General features: G+C 41.5%; 1 protein-coding gene across 2 annotated transcripts in view; it reads right to left on the reverse strand.

Moving 5' to 3' along the window:
• The window catches only part of TAB2 (TGF-beta activated kinase 1 (MAP3K7) binding protein 2), a 69,134-nt gene extending 53,517 nt beyond the window's left edge, over nt 1–15,617 (reverse strand). Inside the window, exon 1 of one of the 2 annotated variants that reach the window (XM_075748439.1) lies at nt 15,176–15,617. The gene's annotated coding sequence lies outside the window, so the exon portion shown is untranslated. Of the gene's footprint in view, nt 1–14,548; nt 14,615–15,175 lie in introns of those variants that run through there. The other variant, XM_075748440.1, reaches the window with a different exon arrangement.
• Nucleotides 15,618–19,556: the final 3,939 nt, after the last annotated feature.

The raw sequence follows: 19,556 nt of genomic DNA on the forward strand, positions 1-19,556 counted from the left end.
ACCACTTGAAAACGCTCATACTAGTTTAATCCAGAACATAAACATTGTCAGCATACTAAAATGTTTCACATATCAATTAAAGTATACCATGCAAAATTATTATGCATGTCACAGCCTAAATCTGTATCAAACTGAAAAACAGAAGTCAGAGAAAATTATTTTTTTGAAATGTAAATTTTTTTTTTTGGAGGTAGAAAATGACTGGCTAAAGTAATCAGTCATAGGTGTCTCTTACTTCAGTGAAGTAAAAGCCAAGTTGTTCTAATGGGGGCAAAAAACTTTTGGTTATTTTAAGGATTTGGGGAAAACTTCCATTGAAGAGTTTATTCAAAGAGGTCATCTTTTGAGAAGAACAGGCTTAAAGATACAGTGTAATAACCAAATGTACGATTAAAAGATACGTCCAAACAGAACACATCTTCAGTTTTGTGCACTGCTGCACTTTACTTCACCCATACCTTCCTGAGAAAACAACCTGTAGTCAAAGTTAAATCTTGGGGTTTTTTCCTCCCCATTTTGCAACACTTAAAATTTTTCCAATTAAACTTGGAGCTGGCATGGTAGGAGCAAACTCACAGCAGTATCAAACCCAACTCTCTCACTCTCCTCAGGCATGACCAGTGATACCTTGTCCTGCAGCCTCCAAAATGGTGAAGTTTCTTATGGTCAACTCCCATTCCACAGCAAACTGATCAGCCAAGAGGAGGGTAGGTTGAAGGAGGCTAATGAGCAAAGAAATAAATCCACCCACTCCCTGGAAGTACACTGACTATTTTCAAGACACTTTCACTTTTTGTAATAAATATGATAGCATCACTTATCACTACCAATTAGTAAAAAGAGTAAGATGCGTGACCACTATCAGGCACTTAGGTATTGGCAAGAAAGTCCCATGTCCTATTTCCCACAGAAATAGATGCAAGCAGAATGAAAGGTCTGAAGCACCTGGACCAGAAGGCATGGAGTCAGATAACTAATCAGCTAAGTACCACAAGCTCCAACTTCCCTTCTGTTCTCTAATCATAAATTGAGCAACTATAGGACTTCTACTCCCTTCTCGTTTACCCTAGGTGACTCACTTTCAGAATCATCTCAGTTTATTTCATGAACTTTGAGATTTAATTTCCCAGTAACCCTTGTGCTATTCTCTCCTGGTCAAGGAGCACAAAGGAGTGTCTCTCACATACACACTTTTACTTCCAGGTTGGCTGAATGTTTTCTTTTCCATTCTTCTCCTCTTTACAAAATTCAAATAATTGCTTTAATTGATAGGTGTCACTTGTAAATCCAGCATTTGGGTAAATACCTACTGAAAGCCAGACTGGCAAAAAAAGAAATTCCTTTTTCATCTTAGTCAGGGACTTGACTTGTTTACTCATCATGTTTCAATGACAGTACGGCTAGGTATTTCAGCCACTCCTTAAAATGCAGTTCCAAAACAATTCAATACTGCCACTGTCATTCCCCCTCCTCCCAGGCATGCATTCCCCCCTCTCCCTCCTGTGATCTAAGCCAATGCTGGCACTTATCTGATCCTGCAGCAAGCCAGTTCATGGAGCAAAACCGGGGGGGGGGGGGGGAAGTAGTGTTGTAGTGTTAATTTTCTGCTAGTTTAGCTTTGAGTGAGATGAATGCCAGTGTGAACCCAGGGAAAGGAGCAGAGCCAACTTACACTAATTTACAAATCACACCCTTAAGTTTTCCTGAGGGCAATCTTGGAGGAAGGGGAAAAAAACACCAAACCAACCAAGGTTGTACTCAACACTAACAGAGACTCTTCTGATTTTACATTACCTTAGCTCTAGAATAAACATTTAGGAAGTTAAACATCTAGCCCAACTACACAAACCTGTCTCTGGCAGCTGTTACAAACAAAACCCAATGTGGGCATGTAGGGTAAGAGGAAGGAAGAGACATAGAAGTTCTACAGAAGCAACACAAAAAGGGTTAATAACAGAAAACCACTTCCTTGAGTTGTGAGCAGCTAATTGGGAACAACTGTGTGAGAAGGGGGCACCTGAAGTGAGAGCAAGTGGAGAAGTTTCAGAAAGATTGGTAAGACACCACCAAGAGGGAAGCTACCACCAAGTGGTAGGGAAGAAAGACCTTCAGCTATTTAACACAGTTCCATAAAGAAAAGAATGGCTATAAAATTTCCGTTTTTTGTCTCTCCTCTTCTGTAGACAGGAAATTGAGGCCCTTGGATAGGAAGGGTGCCCATATTAGGAAGAGGCCTACAGCTGGGCTGCCATAGTCCTAGGCTAACAGAGCTTGACTTTGTATCTAAGCACAGTTATCTTCACCCATGAGACTAGACTGGCAGAGGGTCCTGGGGTCACAGAGGACTTCGACAGAATAGCTGCCAGGGCAAAGGGGGAAAGAAAGGGAGAAGCATGGTCATGGAAACTAAGAGCTGTTTTCTTTTTTGTCTCTGTTAGCTCCCAAAGGACAAAACCAAGACCACCATTGCAACATTTGGGAGGAAGCCTCTAGTTTCCACTTATTTTCTGCCAACTTCATCATAATAGGGAAAAACAAAAATCCATTAACCTGGGAAAAACCCCTGTACCAAGATGAGGTAACAGACACTGATAGGCAAGAGTCAAATAGAAATACTCATGGTGGTGTCAATAAAACTTAGTTTTCCTGTTGCTTTTCTTCAAGGAGCATATTTTATACACAAGGAGGGAAAGTAACAGCTAGCTCCCAATTATTTTTCCATACTTATGTTCTAGGATAAGATACAGATTTCCTTCCTAGGAACTGATAATACATAATTTTAAATTTTGCTATTTTTCCCTTGCGTTTCTCATGTTTCATTACGAACTTTCTTCAAAGAAGAGAAGAATGCTACTAGTTGTCCAACCATCTGTAAAGGAAAGAAAGATGCAATCACTGCACTTCGTGCTCTGTAAGGGACTAACAACACTAACTCTTTTTTCTGCACTTTACTCCACACAGGATTCAGGGAGAAAAGATTAATAAGGGAAGGGGAGAGGAAAGCTGGGAAGAGCAGAAATGCCTCCAGTATTCCAGGCTTCTCAATGTGTACTGTTTCCTGCTGTTATAACCTTTAAAAGATGGCCACTAATCCTTTTACAAATTAACCTATCTTCTACCTTAAACAGTATCTCCTTACAAAGGTCCTGACACCAGATACAGACTAACAAGACAACTAAATAGTCAAAAGGAAAAAATTAAAAATAACCTGCTCTGAAAAAGGCAGATGAGGAAAGTAATAGAAAGAAGTTGAGAAAGAATAGAAAAGATACCTCATAGTGCAAGGCAAGAGCTTTTAACCTTGTAAGGTCCCCCACTTTGTCATGTCGCTTGGGAAGAAAAGACGTCCACAACAGCAGCAAGATTTACAGAAGAATAAAATTCACATTTAAAAAAATCCAGAAAACTTGCAACTATGATTCTGTCCCTGTCTTATCCCTATTCCAAGGCCCTTTCTTGCAAACTATGGACAGGGGAACAGAGGGAAAGCGAGAAAATAAACCATTGTTTAAAAACTAGAAATCAAGATTGAACTATCACCTAGCAGCAAAACCAGAAAAGGGTTCTCTGAAACTGACATACATGTATTATTAAACTATGAAATCTAATAAGCCTTTTTAATTATAAAACCACCAATATTTTGGACATATTAACACACATGCCAAAACAAAAAAAGTTAATGTTTAATTACTAAAATGACAAATTTTGTTATTAACTTGCCAATCATTCTAAAAAAAGATAATTCACCACCCTCTTTATTAAACATTTCCCATTCAGATTTTGACCTTCCTCTGTGTTTTCTGGATGTTGTACCACCTTATAGCCTTTAACTAAGAAATTAGCTGTGTTTTACCTTTCTCTCTACATATAGAAAGTACATACAAGTAAGAACAACAGTTAAGCCTCAGTGTTTTAAGTTTACTCTTCTAACCACAGATACAGCCATGTATCAGGTGTCTTCAAGAAACTAAAGAGAGCACTGAGATCCCATTTTATAAAAACAAATATTAAACAAGCCCATGGAAGAAAAATAACTGCTAGTCTGGATAGCTCTTCACAGCTTAGACATACTAATACATTTCTTGCATTTGCAACAAAGAGGCCCGTTAATAGTAGTAGACCAACTTTTGAAAGATAAGATGAACAATGTAATGCAGATAGTGGGCGGCAAAGTATTTGTAACTATTATACTTAGCTTCATATTTCAGAAAGTTTCAATTTTTCACCCATTCCAATTTTCTAACACTTGTCCTGCAAAAATACTAAGCTGTGGATTACAGGCAGGCATAATTCAAAAACGCAGATGCAGACTTTTCACAGGAGCTGGCAAGAACAAAGGTATGAAAACACTCCTGTGTTTTAATTTTGTGATAAAAGCACAATTTTTTCTCCATAAATGAATAGCAAAATAAATATTATTCCTTCCAATTACATATAGTTTCATTGTCACAATAGGTTCAGAAAATAATTTACTGTCACTGCTTTGTCATCCTAAGTTTAGGAGGCAAAGCTGCACTGATAGGCTTCTCCTACATCAATTGAAAATCCTAGTCAATGCAGTACATCAGGCAAAGCTACAGAAGCCTGAGAAGCTGTACAGCAATAGTAAAACACGAGATGAGAAAGTGCTTTTGAAATCAGTGAATTCTGACAGTCTGAGCAGTCACTGTAGGCATTCTGCAACATTAATTGACATGACAGTGCAAGGTGATGACTTGCCCTTATCACAAACAGGCAGCAGCTTGAAGTCACACAGACAAAGCTAAAATACTGTTCTGCTGTAAGTCTCATAAAAACTTCAAATCAGAAGACAACTGTTTTTTAATTAACAAAATCTCATACTAGTATAACTCTGGATATTTTTCTAGCTGAAGTATTTTTTTTTTCAGTATGAACTTTATTATATTGAGTCAAGTTGCAGGTCTCAAGATCTCATTTGCGTTGGCAAGAATTTCCCCACTCATTGATGGGGAGTGGAAAAAACATTCCGGAGAGTTGCCATTGGCTCTACACTGAAGAAACACAAGCTACAGTTTGGCCTGTTCTTTTGGCTAGCTTCAACAGGAAGGAAGCCTGTAGCTCCATCAACTCTGCTAACACCATTAGGTGGTACTTTGACTTTAAGATACTCTGTCACAGAGAATTTACTCGAAACTAAAATCCACAAAAAAGTTAAGCAAAACCAATATAAACACAACCAAGAAACAAGAAAGAAGCAATGTCAAACTTCAGCAACTAGATAAGGCTTAAACACTTGTGTTTTGTACAGCATTTTGTACACAGATGGACAATTATACTAAGCTTTAACTTGAAAAAGTTGTATCTGCCAACCTAAAATCTGAACATGCAGGCCAGACTGGCAACTACTGTTATGTTCCAAAGTCCATCCAAAATCTGCAATTTAAACCTACACATTAATTTTAATTTACTCATCTTTAAATGAAGATTTATGTTCACTAACATGGCTGAATAGCAGATTATAATTTAATAGATTCACCAGGTTCCTCTCATAACCATTAAAGGTTACAAAAGGCTCTAACTCTAGGCCAGCTCAAATAATACTCCCCTGTAGTACACTGGTGAAATGGGAGTATCTTTACAAACATCTGGTTTGTTATCCCATTTTAACCATGTCTTTCCTCAAGCATCAACAAGTGCTGCACCTCTTTTCTAAATGATTCTCTCCATCTTTCTCTCTTTCCAGAGTTTACATACCTCATTGCAGTTATACTTATCTATTAGCCACACTTTCACCAGTTTCAATGGGACTTGAATTTCCTACTCCACTGCAAAACTGGACTACAACATTGAAAGACTAAACATCTTAGAAAAACCTAGCCATTCTTACTGACAAAGAGAAGACTGCTAGAATTCTTACAGGCACCATCACCTAAAGTTCACTAATTAAAACATGCCTGCTGGAAGCATTTAAGACTCCTTGATTATCTCCAGAAAACAGGAGAAGGATTACTGTTACCATCTTTCACCCAGGCAGGCCACTGGTGAAGATGTCACACAGCGGCAGAGTCCACATATCTGGGTTCTGTGGTGAAGTCAGTTCAACTAGTTCCTGCCCTACTTTTTGAAGGACTAGCTTGTAATTTGCATCATTTCAGCGATTCAGTCAGTGACCCTGTAAACAGCTGCAGTGCCACAGATGGGCAGAGACGAATTCCTGAACTGATCTTCCTGCTTGTCTATTGTAGCACTGCTTTTAGGTCTACAGTTTCATGAGAGGCTTTCCCCCATCAACAATACCAGCTTTATAAACTCTTACCTCTTCTTCTACTTCTTTGCCATACCTCAGTTGTGCAGAAAAGCCTATTTGTGGGATCATACTATAAACCACATCAGTGACCTAAGGGGAAAGGATGGCAAATCCATACACTGTCACTGCTGTAGTGCAAAACATCCTCCTCAGTGTGAAGTTAAAAGAAACTACTGATCTAACAGCTCCTCAGCATCCAGGGGTTAGTCTCACTCCATGAGATAGCAATCAACTTTTGCTGGTTAGTTTTCTAACCCCCAGTACATAGACTGACCTGGCTTACAGACAGATGAGACAAGTACGAGAGACCAGCTACTTGCACCAGTTAATGAAATTGTCCCTGTTCAGTCACAGCAAACTATCAGACTTGCCCCTGATGCTCACAAATGCTTGTGTTCTTCCATTTTTTGCTTTAAACCTGCTATCTCAAAGCTGTTTTGTTATATTACTCCAGAAGTATTCAATTTACACAGAAATACTGACCAAAGAGGTAAAGCATCCCTTTCTTGGCTGCAAAGGCATACTTTGTATCAATAAAACAAAACTACTCATCCAGGTCAAGGTTAAAGCTCTTCCAGAAAAATAGCACCATTTTGCACGTGCAACTGCAGCTACACTAGCAATCTCTACATGCATACAGCTACATTATGGAAGGATGACGCTTTCACAAATCCAAAATGATGCAGCCATGTTGGTACCATTCACAGCTTTGACAAGACCTACACCATCAGAAGAGTGAAGATAACAGATTATCATATTGTTTTGTTTGCTGGGTTTGTTTTTTTTTCCCCCCTCTGCACTATGTGTATGAAAGCACTGCTGGAACTGATATTTTCCTTTCAGTCTGGAAACCACAGGGGTTTTCAACCCCGTGCAGGGGAAAAGAAGAAACAAATAACGGGTATTTTCTCTGAACCTTACTTCTTAACACATCACCTGCTAGAAACAAGAGGTTGGAGAGAACAGAAATTTCCACAATCTGAACGACAGTTCTCTCCTGCTGCTTACAATTTATTTTTTTCTCCTTCACCAGATACGGTGGAAAAGGAATCCAAAAAGTGTTACACTTCTTTAGGCCTGAGAAAGAAAGATCAAAATGTGCTTCTTGTAGAAGAGTAGGAACTAATTCTTCAGCAACCCCTTTTACACATAGCTAAGTCCTAACTCAGATAACACAACAAAGTAAGTTATATTGCTTAAAATATTTGCTAGTGGCCAAATTTCTCCATGTATTCAACTGATTTTACAAAAAAATGTTCTCATTATGACTGAAGTCCTAAGTGTAAGTATCATAGATGCCATCCACTGTCACAACCTTCCACAGAATTCCCACCTTTGATACATTTACCTCCACCCTAAGCAGCTACCAATGAATACAAGCTGGTGAGGGTCTAACTCAAGTAATTTCATAATTCTTGTATGAATTGTTCAAACAAATCTTAAAAGTCATGTGTCAAAACAGCTAAATGAATTACAGGTATTAAAGACAGTTAATTCATTTTTTAAGATTGGCACGGTTTAAAATGGCGTAACATGGTTTAACAGGCAAAAGAGATGAAAGATAACACAAATACTTCACTAACTGTCTTTGTCTAATCCAATATATGCATCTTGGTAAACAAACTTTATTATTCATGGGACTGCAAACTCTTCTGGGACTGACTTATTTAATAAATATTTATACAGTGCCTTGCACAAAAGGACCTAATCCAAGTCAAGCTCTCTAGCCAATACCAAAACATAAATAAAATACAATAATCTGGTATTGGCAATTATTCCAGCAAGACAGTTTAAAATACACAGTTTGAGACACACATACAAATTCTTATCCCCATTTACCAAAGACAAGACCAATATTTTTAAAAAAGGGAACAAGACATTTTTTATCTGAAGCCACTTCATAAGCCAATGTGAAATATATTGCTTTGTACTTATCAACCTAAAATGCCTTTTTAAGCATACTTTTGCTGAGCCCCTGGAGATTCCCTGTTCCCAGGCTTAAACCTGTTAGATTAAAGAAGGCTCTCCAAGAAAGATAATCTACTATTCCCTTTGAAAAAACCCAAATGTTTATTTGACAAATGGAAAGTAGCAGTTAGAACCAGTTGAATGAATTAAAAGAAATCCAAGTACAGAACTCATGACACTTTCTTTTTCTCTCATTCTCTCAGGAAAGCCTAAATGGAGCAAGGGCAAACTTAGCAACTGATACCCCGAAGAGGAAAGAGAACGAGAAAGAAATGACAAGTGCTGAACTTGTCTCTTAAGAAGGAAGAAGTTTCCAAGAGGAAAGATTAGGAAAAAAAAGAATGCCAAAGAGAAGTATAAACAAGAGGGCACTAATATTTCAGTTATAAAATATAGATCATATAATACCTAGGCAAGGGAAAGGGAAAGCGAAGAAAGCATATGAATGAACAGATCTCCTCTTTTCTAGCTTACCTGCAACACGATAGAATGTCAGTAAAAAGGTGGTTGGAGTAGATAAAATTCCACATGGTACAGACTTAAAGAGTCAAGAAAAAATAAACAGAAGAAATATGACTGCTATAAAAAGACAGAAGAGTACTGTAAAAAGAGATACATAGCATAGTATGGACACAGGAGGTAGAGACTTTTCTTAAGGGTTTAAACACAACATGAATTATCAAAAGATACAACTACATGCCACACTGTACAACTTCATTTTTTGAAGTGTGTACTTCCCCCCCCTCCCCCTTTTAGGCAAAACCATTCATATTTTTTTCACCTGGGGGGGAAAATCAGGCTTAGGACTTACATGCGGAAAGACTTCTCTGCATTTCTAACCTTCAGTGGAAAGTAGAAACTGATTTCCAGCCGCCCCCAAACAGCTTGAGGAAAGCAGATGATTTATCTGGATATACATATTAGTCATAGCTTCTGAGGCATCAGATCAGTAACAAGTACTAATGTCTTGCAGGGTGGTAAGATTCTGAGACTTACTGTATTTTATTTTTTTCCACAGTTAGTTTACCCTGCTGAAAAAGACATTCTGAGAACATATTGATAAACAGATAGAGCAACAAATGATATTTTTACAAACATACAATGCAATTTCCTTTGAAAAATGCATTCTAAAGCCTTAGCTTTGACAGCCTCTAAGAATTTTCCTAATAATTACTCCCTAAACATATTTATGCTTGATCTTTCTATAAGTCGCCTATGAAAATCCCTGGTAACAGCAAAGCATTGTCTTGAACAATAAAGATATGCTGCAGCAAATAATACTAAAAGTTTGCTGTTAAGAGTGTTTCACATGTCTGCCAGTGATTTCTGATCCATTTCTACTAGCATTATCTACAAAATAGAGGTATACCAGATAAATAATTATTTCAAGATTCAATGAACTACACAAAATCTTTAGTCTGTAATAAATCTTTAACAAAAAGCAAATAATTTCAGGCTTGTTAAAACAATTTGATACTACTATGGCTCATCTTCACAGATAAATCTGTTAGACTTGGCAGTACCTTCAATATACCATTGTATGCGACAGCCCACAGAGACATGACTGAATTATATATTAGCATGAGACAAACTTCTAAGTCACGTTACCTAAAGAAACCAGAACTATGTAAGATGCAACAAAATGCTGCTTCGATAACGTATTTTGAGAATAACATGTATTTCTTGTGCAGCTTAAGTAACTCCTCCCTTACGCGTGCACATTCTTGTTCCATGCTGGTACACGCACCGCGTCAGTCTAGGTGTTAGGGCAATCATGTGTTGAATCAGACCCATACAAACACATAGACAGGCGCAGAGGCTCTGCGTGCATGGAAGCAACAGTATCAGCAAACGTCTAACAGCCACCTCACCCTAAGAGTTTCTATCACTGTAGTCAAAAGCACGCCACTGTTAACACAGTCTTAGCAGCCCAGCACTCTGCTCAGCTACCTTACATCTCACCCTTTTTTCCCCATTTTGTTCCTTCTTTTTTTTTTTAAAAAATTTTCAGTCTCCATCTTCTTAAGAACCTATTGTAACTGTGATTTTTGTTTAGTAAACCAAAACTGACAACTGCTGCTAACCCTCCTCTTAAAGGCACTGTCCCATAAACAGCAGAACTAACAAAGCCCCAGTTCCCATAGATTTGCATTCTGTCTCAGCCATTGCCCCTGTGTTCCAAGTAGTCACATTCCACTTCTATCCCAGATGCCTATTATCTTACCCCCTCTCTTCCAAGCACTAGCCACAATATACTTAACCTCTCATGTCCTCTAACTACTGACTGAAGAATAGAGTACTGCACTTCATATCTAGTTCTTACCCCGCAGACAACTGTTTGCTGGCCAACTGGCAGGCTAAATACAGGTTACTGCTAAATACATGCAAAACTTTCCCCTAAAGAGATGATCTTATTCAATGAAGCCATCAATTTTAACAAAGTTTGTTAAACATTATTAAAATGTAAAATCTTTGACATCTTGCCCCTTGGCTAATTTTTTTACTGAAATTAGCTGATGAGCTCAAAATGTATTGGGATACGGGATTAAAGAAACCATAGTTGCTCGAGATTTGTGCCTTTAGAAAGGTGAATTAAAGATGGTTTATACATTGCACAAACATAAAAACCAACAGCAACTCTATTTCTTTAAAAAACCCACAGCAAATAGATGCGTCTCCACATCTTATCCATATGAGAGCAGTTGATTCTGAACTCCCAAATTGCAAAAAATTATTTTCTAGCATGTCTAATTAACTGAGGTTTCTTACTGCATTTTCACATTCTATTTGTCCTTTCAGTAAGTATTTGCATCCTTCAACCATTTCAAATGCTGTTTTAAAGGAGGTATAAAAGTCTCAAAGCAAAAAAGCTTCTACAAATTTTGTGAGAAGTGGCAGCTTTGTAGAAAAAAGAAACTCAAATTCATGCCTTCAGTGACGGGAAAAGCAGGTGGAATTCTGCCTTCTCCACTGGCAGCCCCAGCAGACCAACCAGCCAGCAGGCACATTGCACCAGATCTGATTAATTCTGGAACAAGCTTTAGATACTTAGTATCTGAGTGTTTATCTAACTTAAGAAAATCAAAGTATTGAGCATATATAGCAACTTTGTCCTGGTTTTGGTAAACTCTAGCAAGCCTAACAATATAATGACTAATAGGTGCAGCTTTGGTTGTTCGGGGGTGGGGTGGTTTTATTTTTCAAAAACTCGTATATGCAACCTACAGAAATGTACGGGTTTTTTCTACCACTGTGTGCTCCTAAGTTAATGCTTTTCTAAACACTAAAGGGAGCCCAACTTTTACATCCATTCTGAAACACTGATTTTTAAACAATGGAAAAATTAAATTCTGCTCATAGTACAACCAGGATCTGAATGAGTTTTAAACTGCTCATCATTAAAGACAGTGAAATTTGATCTATGTTCAGAATAGGAAAGAGCTATACATTTTCCATATCGCTAAAAAAATTGATTACACACAGCATTTTTCTAAGAATGTAATGCATATTTTAAACAAAATAATCTTTTCTTGTAAAATTCTATGGCCAGATACTAACTTAAAAATTAATTTAGCACATTACTATAAGTTATGCTTAACTTCTTGCCACCAAAAGAAAAAAATCTAACACATTCTAAAAATATTAACTATTTAACTATATTTTAACTGCACCTATGGCAACAAGAACATCCTGAGCAATGCTGTTCATTCAACAGACATGTTCCATGAATATCAGGATATCGTATACAGACAACACAGATCTTTTAATTATGTCAAGCTATTTCACTTGGTTTCACTAGAAACCGATTGCTACCGATTAAAGAACACCAAAATTCAAAGGTAGCGTAACACAAAGCTAGAAAGAAATCAATAAACATCTGTACACTATTTGGAATACATTCTTGCATAAGAGGTGAGCCTGCTGATCAGTTCAATAAAAATAAGTTGCTAATTTCACTATAATTAGGAAAAAGGTCTACAAAAACTTTTGCCAGGGACAGCATTAATATCATGACAGTGATTTTTTGGTAAGCATTCTCAAGACAGGGTGAAACTGAAACAACTATTATACTGAAACCTGACTACAATTAAGACTTTACAAAAAATATTATCCAATTATGAATCGGACAGCTTTCTTGCTCTCACAGTTGCATCTGGAATCCAATCCAGATCAGTTTGCTAAGCAGGGCTCAAGATATTTTAGAACATCCACCAGCATTTCTCCTGTTTGAAAGTGTATACTCTTCCAGCTAAGATAATCTACTATGCAATTAAAGAGGGGAAAAAAAAATCCAACCTGAATCACTGTATACATTAGTGGGGAAAAAAGTTAACTTTCATTTCAATCTTTTAAATATTTGAGTTTTGAGTATAGCTTTAAAAAAATCCAGTTCTGAATCACTGGAATTTTTGTTCTATTTCCTGTAAAAGCACCAACAGCAACATCGTTCAGCATTCCGCTTGCAGCAGTTCAGAAAAGATCAGCCCGATCCCTCAGTCCTAAATTTACATTCATTTCATAAACTTGAGGTCACATCTGACCAACTAATTTCTTCCAATGTTTCCAGCCATGGAAATCATGATAAGGAGGTGGCACTTGCAATATGATGAAGAGCAATCTAGTTTTATGCTTCAAAGTATACTCTCATAAAGAAATAGTTTGCCAAAAGCTCTTTAATCTGCCTAGCAAAAAAATAATAATATATATATATGTTTGCTGAGAATAATCTCTTCAACAGATGACAGATGTAATTCTACAAAGCTTGAAAAGTATATCAGTTATCTATAAAGCCAAAGACGATTACAACACAACACAGGACTTCAGCCTTCAAAGCAATGCTACAGTGAGAAAAACTACCGTCTTCTTCCATCCTGTCACTGCTGGAAAACAGAAGTTTCTAACAAGACGTGTCATAGGAAGAATGCCCATTTTCAAGAATTCTATTTTTATATCAGCAAATTTAAAGGAAGAGAGAAGAACTCTTTGACTTCTCTTGATGTTGCGAAGTACATTGGTTTACATTTCACAAAGTCTTTGAAAGCTGGTGTAGGCAAGGATAACAGCAAGAAGATGGCACTGCCCCCACATGTAATGATAGGAATGATGCTTTATCAAACATCTCTCAGAAACAAAACGGGGATGATCGAAACTGAGTATCTCCTCTGACAGCCTTCTTTTACCTTTTGCAGATTCTCCTGTGAAGCAACATGAGAAAAACCACCCAGGTCTTCCCAGTCTTTAAAAGAAATCGAGAGTCAGCCTAGCCAAACTATTACCTACAGACAAGCCTCCATAAGTTTAACATAGGGATAACAGCCAGAAGTGACTGAAACTTTCTTTAAATTGAAGTGCAGAACTTACTGAAGCTGATGACATGTCTCCTAATTTGTCAGTGGAACTTCCCTCTTGCCAAAAGCAGACATCAAAATTCTGAGGTTTGACAAAACCCAATTACAGTAATACAGATGAAGAACAAATAGTTGAAATATGTGTATGAAATGGAAATGCCTGGTTATCTGGTAAATCATTAACTAAGCTGAAAATTATTCCTGATTTCAGCAAATTGTGGCCAATCATGAATATAGTGCTATTGTTATAGAGTCGCTAGCCCTCCTTGCTGTAGTGCATGTGCAGCACCATTTTGGTAGCTAAAGTTATGATACAAAACGATTTGAATAGTCTAAGAGAATGGCTCTGTATTAAATGTATGTCTTTTAAACGCCTACATAAGTCAGAGTACTGAAAATTATATGCAACACCATTTTGAGCGTTCTACAGTTGAACTTCAGAAACTGCTTTATTCAGTCTATATCAACTACCCAAAACTTATGAGGACTAAAAAAAACCACACCTGAGATCTACTGCTTGCTAAGACACATTCCTTTGGAATTCCTTTTTTAAGTATGTACTTACTATCACTAATACAGGTCTTGGGCACAAACCAGGGTCTGCTGAGCTACCAGGTACAGCACAAAGAACACAAGGTCCCTGCCCTGAAGGCTTTGCTATATCTAACCGGACAGAGCATTCAGACTTAATAGAAGCCTTTCAATGAATGAGATAAAGTACTACACACCTCCGCACAGCGTTCCCAGCTCTCTCAGAGGGACAAAACAGAAAAAGAGAAGGAAAAAAAAAAAAAGCTGTATGCATCTCCTCTCTTCAAAATCCTTCTTATCAGAACCATTTCAAGAATTTCTACTCAACAATTAAACTGACTCGAATAATGGAAACTAACGTTCCCAAATATACTATATATGGAATCCAGCCCAGCCAGCCCCCGCAAAGACACCAGGCACCAAAAAATCGCACCTCTGACACTCTGTTACTCATCCTCAAATGGCGGAGTCTCGCCCAGCGCACTCACACCTGTCACCTGCTAGGCGCCAGGCCAGCCCCCCTCCCCTCCCTCCCTCCCTCCCCCCCAGCCAGGCCAGCCGCTGCCAGGCTGCTTCCGCTCCTCCCCGGGCCGCTGCAGCCCCCCGCCGCGGGGCAGGCCGGGGGCGCCGCCACGCACACCGCCCCGCGCCCCCTGACACGCGGGCCCGCCGGGTCCCTCCCCGCGCGGGGGAAGCTTCAGCGACTGGCGAGGGAAAATAAGTTTCCATTTCTCGCCGGACGCCCCGCTGCGCGGTGGCTTCCCGTCCCTGCCCTGCCCTCCTCTCCCCTCCCCGCCGGGGAGGCTGACTCCCACCACCACCCCGCCCCACCACGCCGGGATGAGCGGGGTGCCGGAGGGTGCTCCCTCCCGGCGCATGGGCCTTCTCTGAGCAGAGCCCGGGGCGAGGAGAGGGCCCCCTGCCCCTCTTAGGCCTGCGGACCGGGCCGGGCCGGTCCCCCCGCGCCTCCCCCTGCAGCCCCCCGGAGATGGGACCAGCCCCGCCAGGAAGCCAGCCCGGGGAGCTGCCACCAGGCCCGCCTCGGCGGGGTCAGCCTTACCCTGTTGCTGCTGCTGCTGCTGCTGCTGCTGCTTCTCCTCCTCCTCCTCCTCCGCCTCCTCCTCCTCCTCCGCCTCCCCCACCACGGCAGCCGCCGCCACTACCGCCGCCACCAGCGCCGCCGCCGCCTTCGCCCGGCAGGGGGGACCCCGCCGACCCGACCCGCTCCGCAGCCTCCCGCCGCCGCCGTTCCGCTCGGAGGGGGGAGGAGGAGGAGGAGGAGGAAGGGAAGGGGGGGGGTCCGTGCTGCCGCCGCGGGCGGGAGAAGCGGGGAGGCCGGGGGTGGGTGGGTACGGTGGGTGGGTGCCTGCGGCGCCGCTCCCGTCCTCAGCTGGAACCGCTCCGGCTGCGCGTCGCTCCCGGCCCCCCCTCCCCCCGCTCGCTGCGCTCCAAATCAAAATAGTGTCACAATATGGCGGCGGCGGCGGCCGAACATCGCGAGACCGGGCCCCGAGTGCTAACGGGATGCGGCGCGCGCCAATGGGCGCCGGGGGGGGAGGGGGGCTCGGGGGCGGGGTCTCCACTGCCCCCGCCCCCAGGGTGGGGCGTGGGATGGCGTGGGGGGGGGGGGCGCCGGGCCGCGCGCGGTGCGGGCGGAGGGGGCCGCCACCTCCTCGCTAAGCGGGAGCGCGTGTCCCGCGCCGCGCGCCGGCTGCCCCGCCTCCCACCCCCCCCACCCCCCCGCCGCACGCGCGGGGAGCGCGTGGGGTAACGGCGGCCGCCTGGGCGACGGCCGAGCCCCGCCTCCCCCTCCCGTCGCCCCGGGCTGCGAGGCCACCGGCGGGCGGCCCGGCCCGACGCTGCGACCCTGTGCGCTGCGATGTGCGGCACTTGCGCTCCGCCCCGGCCCCTTCAGCCTTTTCTTTTCCCTTGCCCCGCCGGCTGCCGGCCCCCTCCCCCGCTGGCTGTGGCCATCGCTCCGCCGGGCCCGGCGCCAGGGGAAGGAGGCGGCGGCAGGGGGTGGGTAGGTGGGCCGCCCGCCTGGGAACAGGGAGGCCGGCGGGAAAGGAAGCAGGGTTTAAGAGAGCTGAGGGAGGAAGGGCAGCCACCAGGCCGGGTAGCATCTGTTGGGGAAAAAGAAACTAGGGAAAGCTAGATTAATTAAAAAGCTCACCTCTATATCTGGAACAGTTGTTCTGAGGGAATTGCCAGATGCTATCAGAAATACTGGTGCTGTCCCTAAATTTATTCATGCTTTGTACAGAGAATGTGATTTCCATCATCCCTCTGAGGTACAGCTCGGCCTAATTCTCATTTCCACAATGCCGAGAGGCGAGAAGGGGCCTGTACGCTGGCCAGTGGAGCCCTCCTCTTCCCCCTGCTCAGCTCGGCAGCCACGACACCTGCAGAAGGGATCCCCCAGCCAGTCTGCAGGGCCAGCGAGGCCGTTATCCGTAGGAGGGGAGCCTTGTGGCCTCTGGAGCAGGAGGCCCCATGGGTCCTAACATGCAGGCTTGAAAACAGGGATCAAGTTCCTCCTCAGGTAGAAAGACAGGCATCATTGTGTTTAGTGGGACATTCAGGAAGGTCTTTTTATTTCCATAATTCAGGAAGTTTCATCTTAAATGAAAAGATAACTTTCAGATGAGTTTGTAAAATCCTCCAGTAAATCACTTGGGTTTTGGGAGTGTGACACTGCTTACTCTTTCTTACTCTTCTTGTATTGCCTTTCTTCCTGCATCTCTTGGATCCTCCTTCTTCCCTGCAGTGAGCAGGTGCTATCCGTGCTAACAATGGACAGTCTATCCATCCATTCTTGGGTAATCCTGCTCTGCAAAATACAGTCAGAAACAGAAATCATTTAAAAGTAATCTTTATTACCTGCAGCAGAAGGAAAACTGTCTGAAACTCTGCAGCCTGGAATGGGGCCTGGTAGGGAAAGCGATGTGGTGGGGCTTGCCGATTTCCCCATACAACCCTGGTGCTGTGTGGAAATTGGTAGAGAGATTTTTCTTCCCCACCTTAACTCCCAGAGGCACCAGTGATTTCCAGCATGCTCCAGTATATGAAAGGAGCTACAGAACTGCCAGGCCATAGTCATCTCAAACCTTAAAACCTGCACTAACCATTGCAATGGTGTGATAAGAGGGGGCCATACTTTCTTCATGCGACATCAGCTGTCAGACTGGCCCATTGACAATTGTGAGATAAAATGGCAGAAACTAATACAAAAATAACATGCGCTAAGCAGAAACTAAGTTATTCGTGACAATTTAGGCTAAGTGTTCTGCTACAAGAAATAAAGTTGACTTTGTCGTTGCAACAATGGATATTTTCAGGAATGTTTGAAAATATGTTTTGCAAATGAAAGTGTTAACAAGTGAAAAAAATAATAACCTTTCAACTGCATTTAGTTAAAATTGTCAAACAGAGAGAATCCCAGGGTAAGTGCCTGCAGAGACTAGCTTTGCTTGGAGTAGGCAGGGAGAGAGAGAAGACAACACTGATGAGTCTTAACAGTGAGTTGTTATACTGGGAGGAAAAAAAAAAAGAAAAAGGGAAAAAGGAAGAGAGGTTTTTTCCTCCATGAAATGGGGAAATATAGGTGCGTATATACATTCCAGTAAGAATCAGTTGTTTTCATAAGCTACAACAGAGAAGTCTGCAGTTCTTTTGTACATCGGTAGCATGATGCATGAAATATGTATCCAAAGTTTATTATTCAGCCTGTATTGAGTCAAGGTTATATCGGGCTGAGAATCTGCTGAAATTTGTTTGTCAATTGTAAAGAAAATAGTATTTCCCCAAACCCAGCTGGAAATTAATATAGTGCCTTACAAAAATGAGCAATGTGGCATCTGGAAAGAAGATGCAATGGAAAGATCAGATCACAGAGAGCTGTACCAGGGTTGCTCCATTGTAATTGTTCGGGTACATTAATCAAACCTTTCTCTTTTGCAACCCGTGCTGTAGACAATTCATGATCTGCCTGGTCATCCACTCAAGCACGCTGCTGCTCAACGCTTCCAGCACAACTGTTTCAAACTTTGCTAAGCTATACCTGACCTTTCAGACAGATAGGATAGTATACTTACACAAATACTTTTTGTGCACTAGAAACTGAGTTTATTTTGCTAAGTTTAATACCAAGTTAAATATTTGACCCTTCTGCCTGCAGTTGCTAAAACAGGGATTTGCTACAGGAAAGTGGAAGACCATCTCTCACTGCTTCATCAGCAGTATTTACTGCAATGCTTAAGCACTGGGATCATGTGGGTGAGCTGTGCTGTCCTTTCCCTCCTCTCCCAGACTCTCCATGCCGCACCTATGTCTGAGCCGGTTGCTAAAGTTGCTCTTCTCTATAGAGGCTAATTTTGAATCATTTTTAACACCTTTCCAAAATCAAAGAACAATATATTTAAGAAAATCATTCTGTGTACTGAGATTCAGAAAAGAACTCTTTTCCTATGTATCCGTAAGAAGAACTAGGAGGGTGTATCTAATATTAAAATCTGGGTGTAACTCTTACCGTGATGCAAATCAAGGCTTCAGTCACAAGTGAGGCACAGGGAGCTGCCTGCCCAGCAGTCTGGTTGATTCAGAGCCTTACTTCTTTCCTTGCAGATTTTAGATATTACCCATTTATTTTGGCCATACAAGGTATGAGTTCATGTTTTTAAAACCTTCATCAAAGTGTTTATACTCTTCAATGCTACAAGGTGGAATTATAAATAGGATTGGGGAATTATTCTAAACATACTGTACAGGAAAACTGTTTCTGCGAAGTACAGTAAATTTTGTTAGCTTGGTACTAACATTTCTGATGCTGAAATTCCCTGAGAATGCTTTTTAAAGGTAAAAGAGAACAAGTTGAGTTAAAACCAATCCACAACAACTGGCATGATTATTTCTGAAATTGAGTTTAAAATTAGTTTTCTGCAATGGAAAAAGGTGATATTGGCAGCTTTAAAAACACCACTTTTCCCTTTAACATTCACCGGGCAATTCCTTTTTCACTCTTCAAGACAGAAAGTCTGTCAGTTTTTAGCTTGACAAAAACAGAGGTAGCTTAAGGACAGTCCTTGAAAGCTCCCAGTCTGAAGTTACATCCATAGCTTCTCCTATAAAACCAATAAGAATGTAGCTTAATAACGTGACAAGGAAATACAGAAATTCACCTTATTTCACAAGATTCATGCATTGTACTTTTTCTGTTCTGTCTAGAAGTTATCAGCTGTGTACCACAGTGCCCTAATTTGCCCAGCCTGGTGCAGAGAAATGGATATTGCTGGATTTGGAAGTAAATTCAACTACAGAGCCTCAGCATAAAGCCAAAGCTGTGATCAATACGCAGCATAGCTTTGCTCAAGTGAAGCTTCTCAGCACTTGTCTCCCCTACCCCACTATGAGTGCTTATACTATGTAATAGCTTTAAAAAAAAA

The sequence above is a fragment of the Balearica regulorum genome, chromosome 3, assembly GCF_011004875.1.
Source record: "Balearica regulorum gibbericeps isolate bBalReg1 chromosome 3, bBalReg1.pri, whole genome shotgun sequence".
Lineage (NCBI taxonomy): Eukaryota > Metazoa > Chordata > Aves > Gruiformes > Gruidae > Balearica > Balearica regulorum.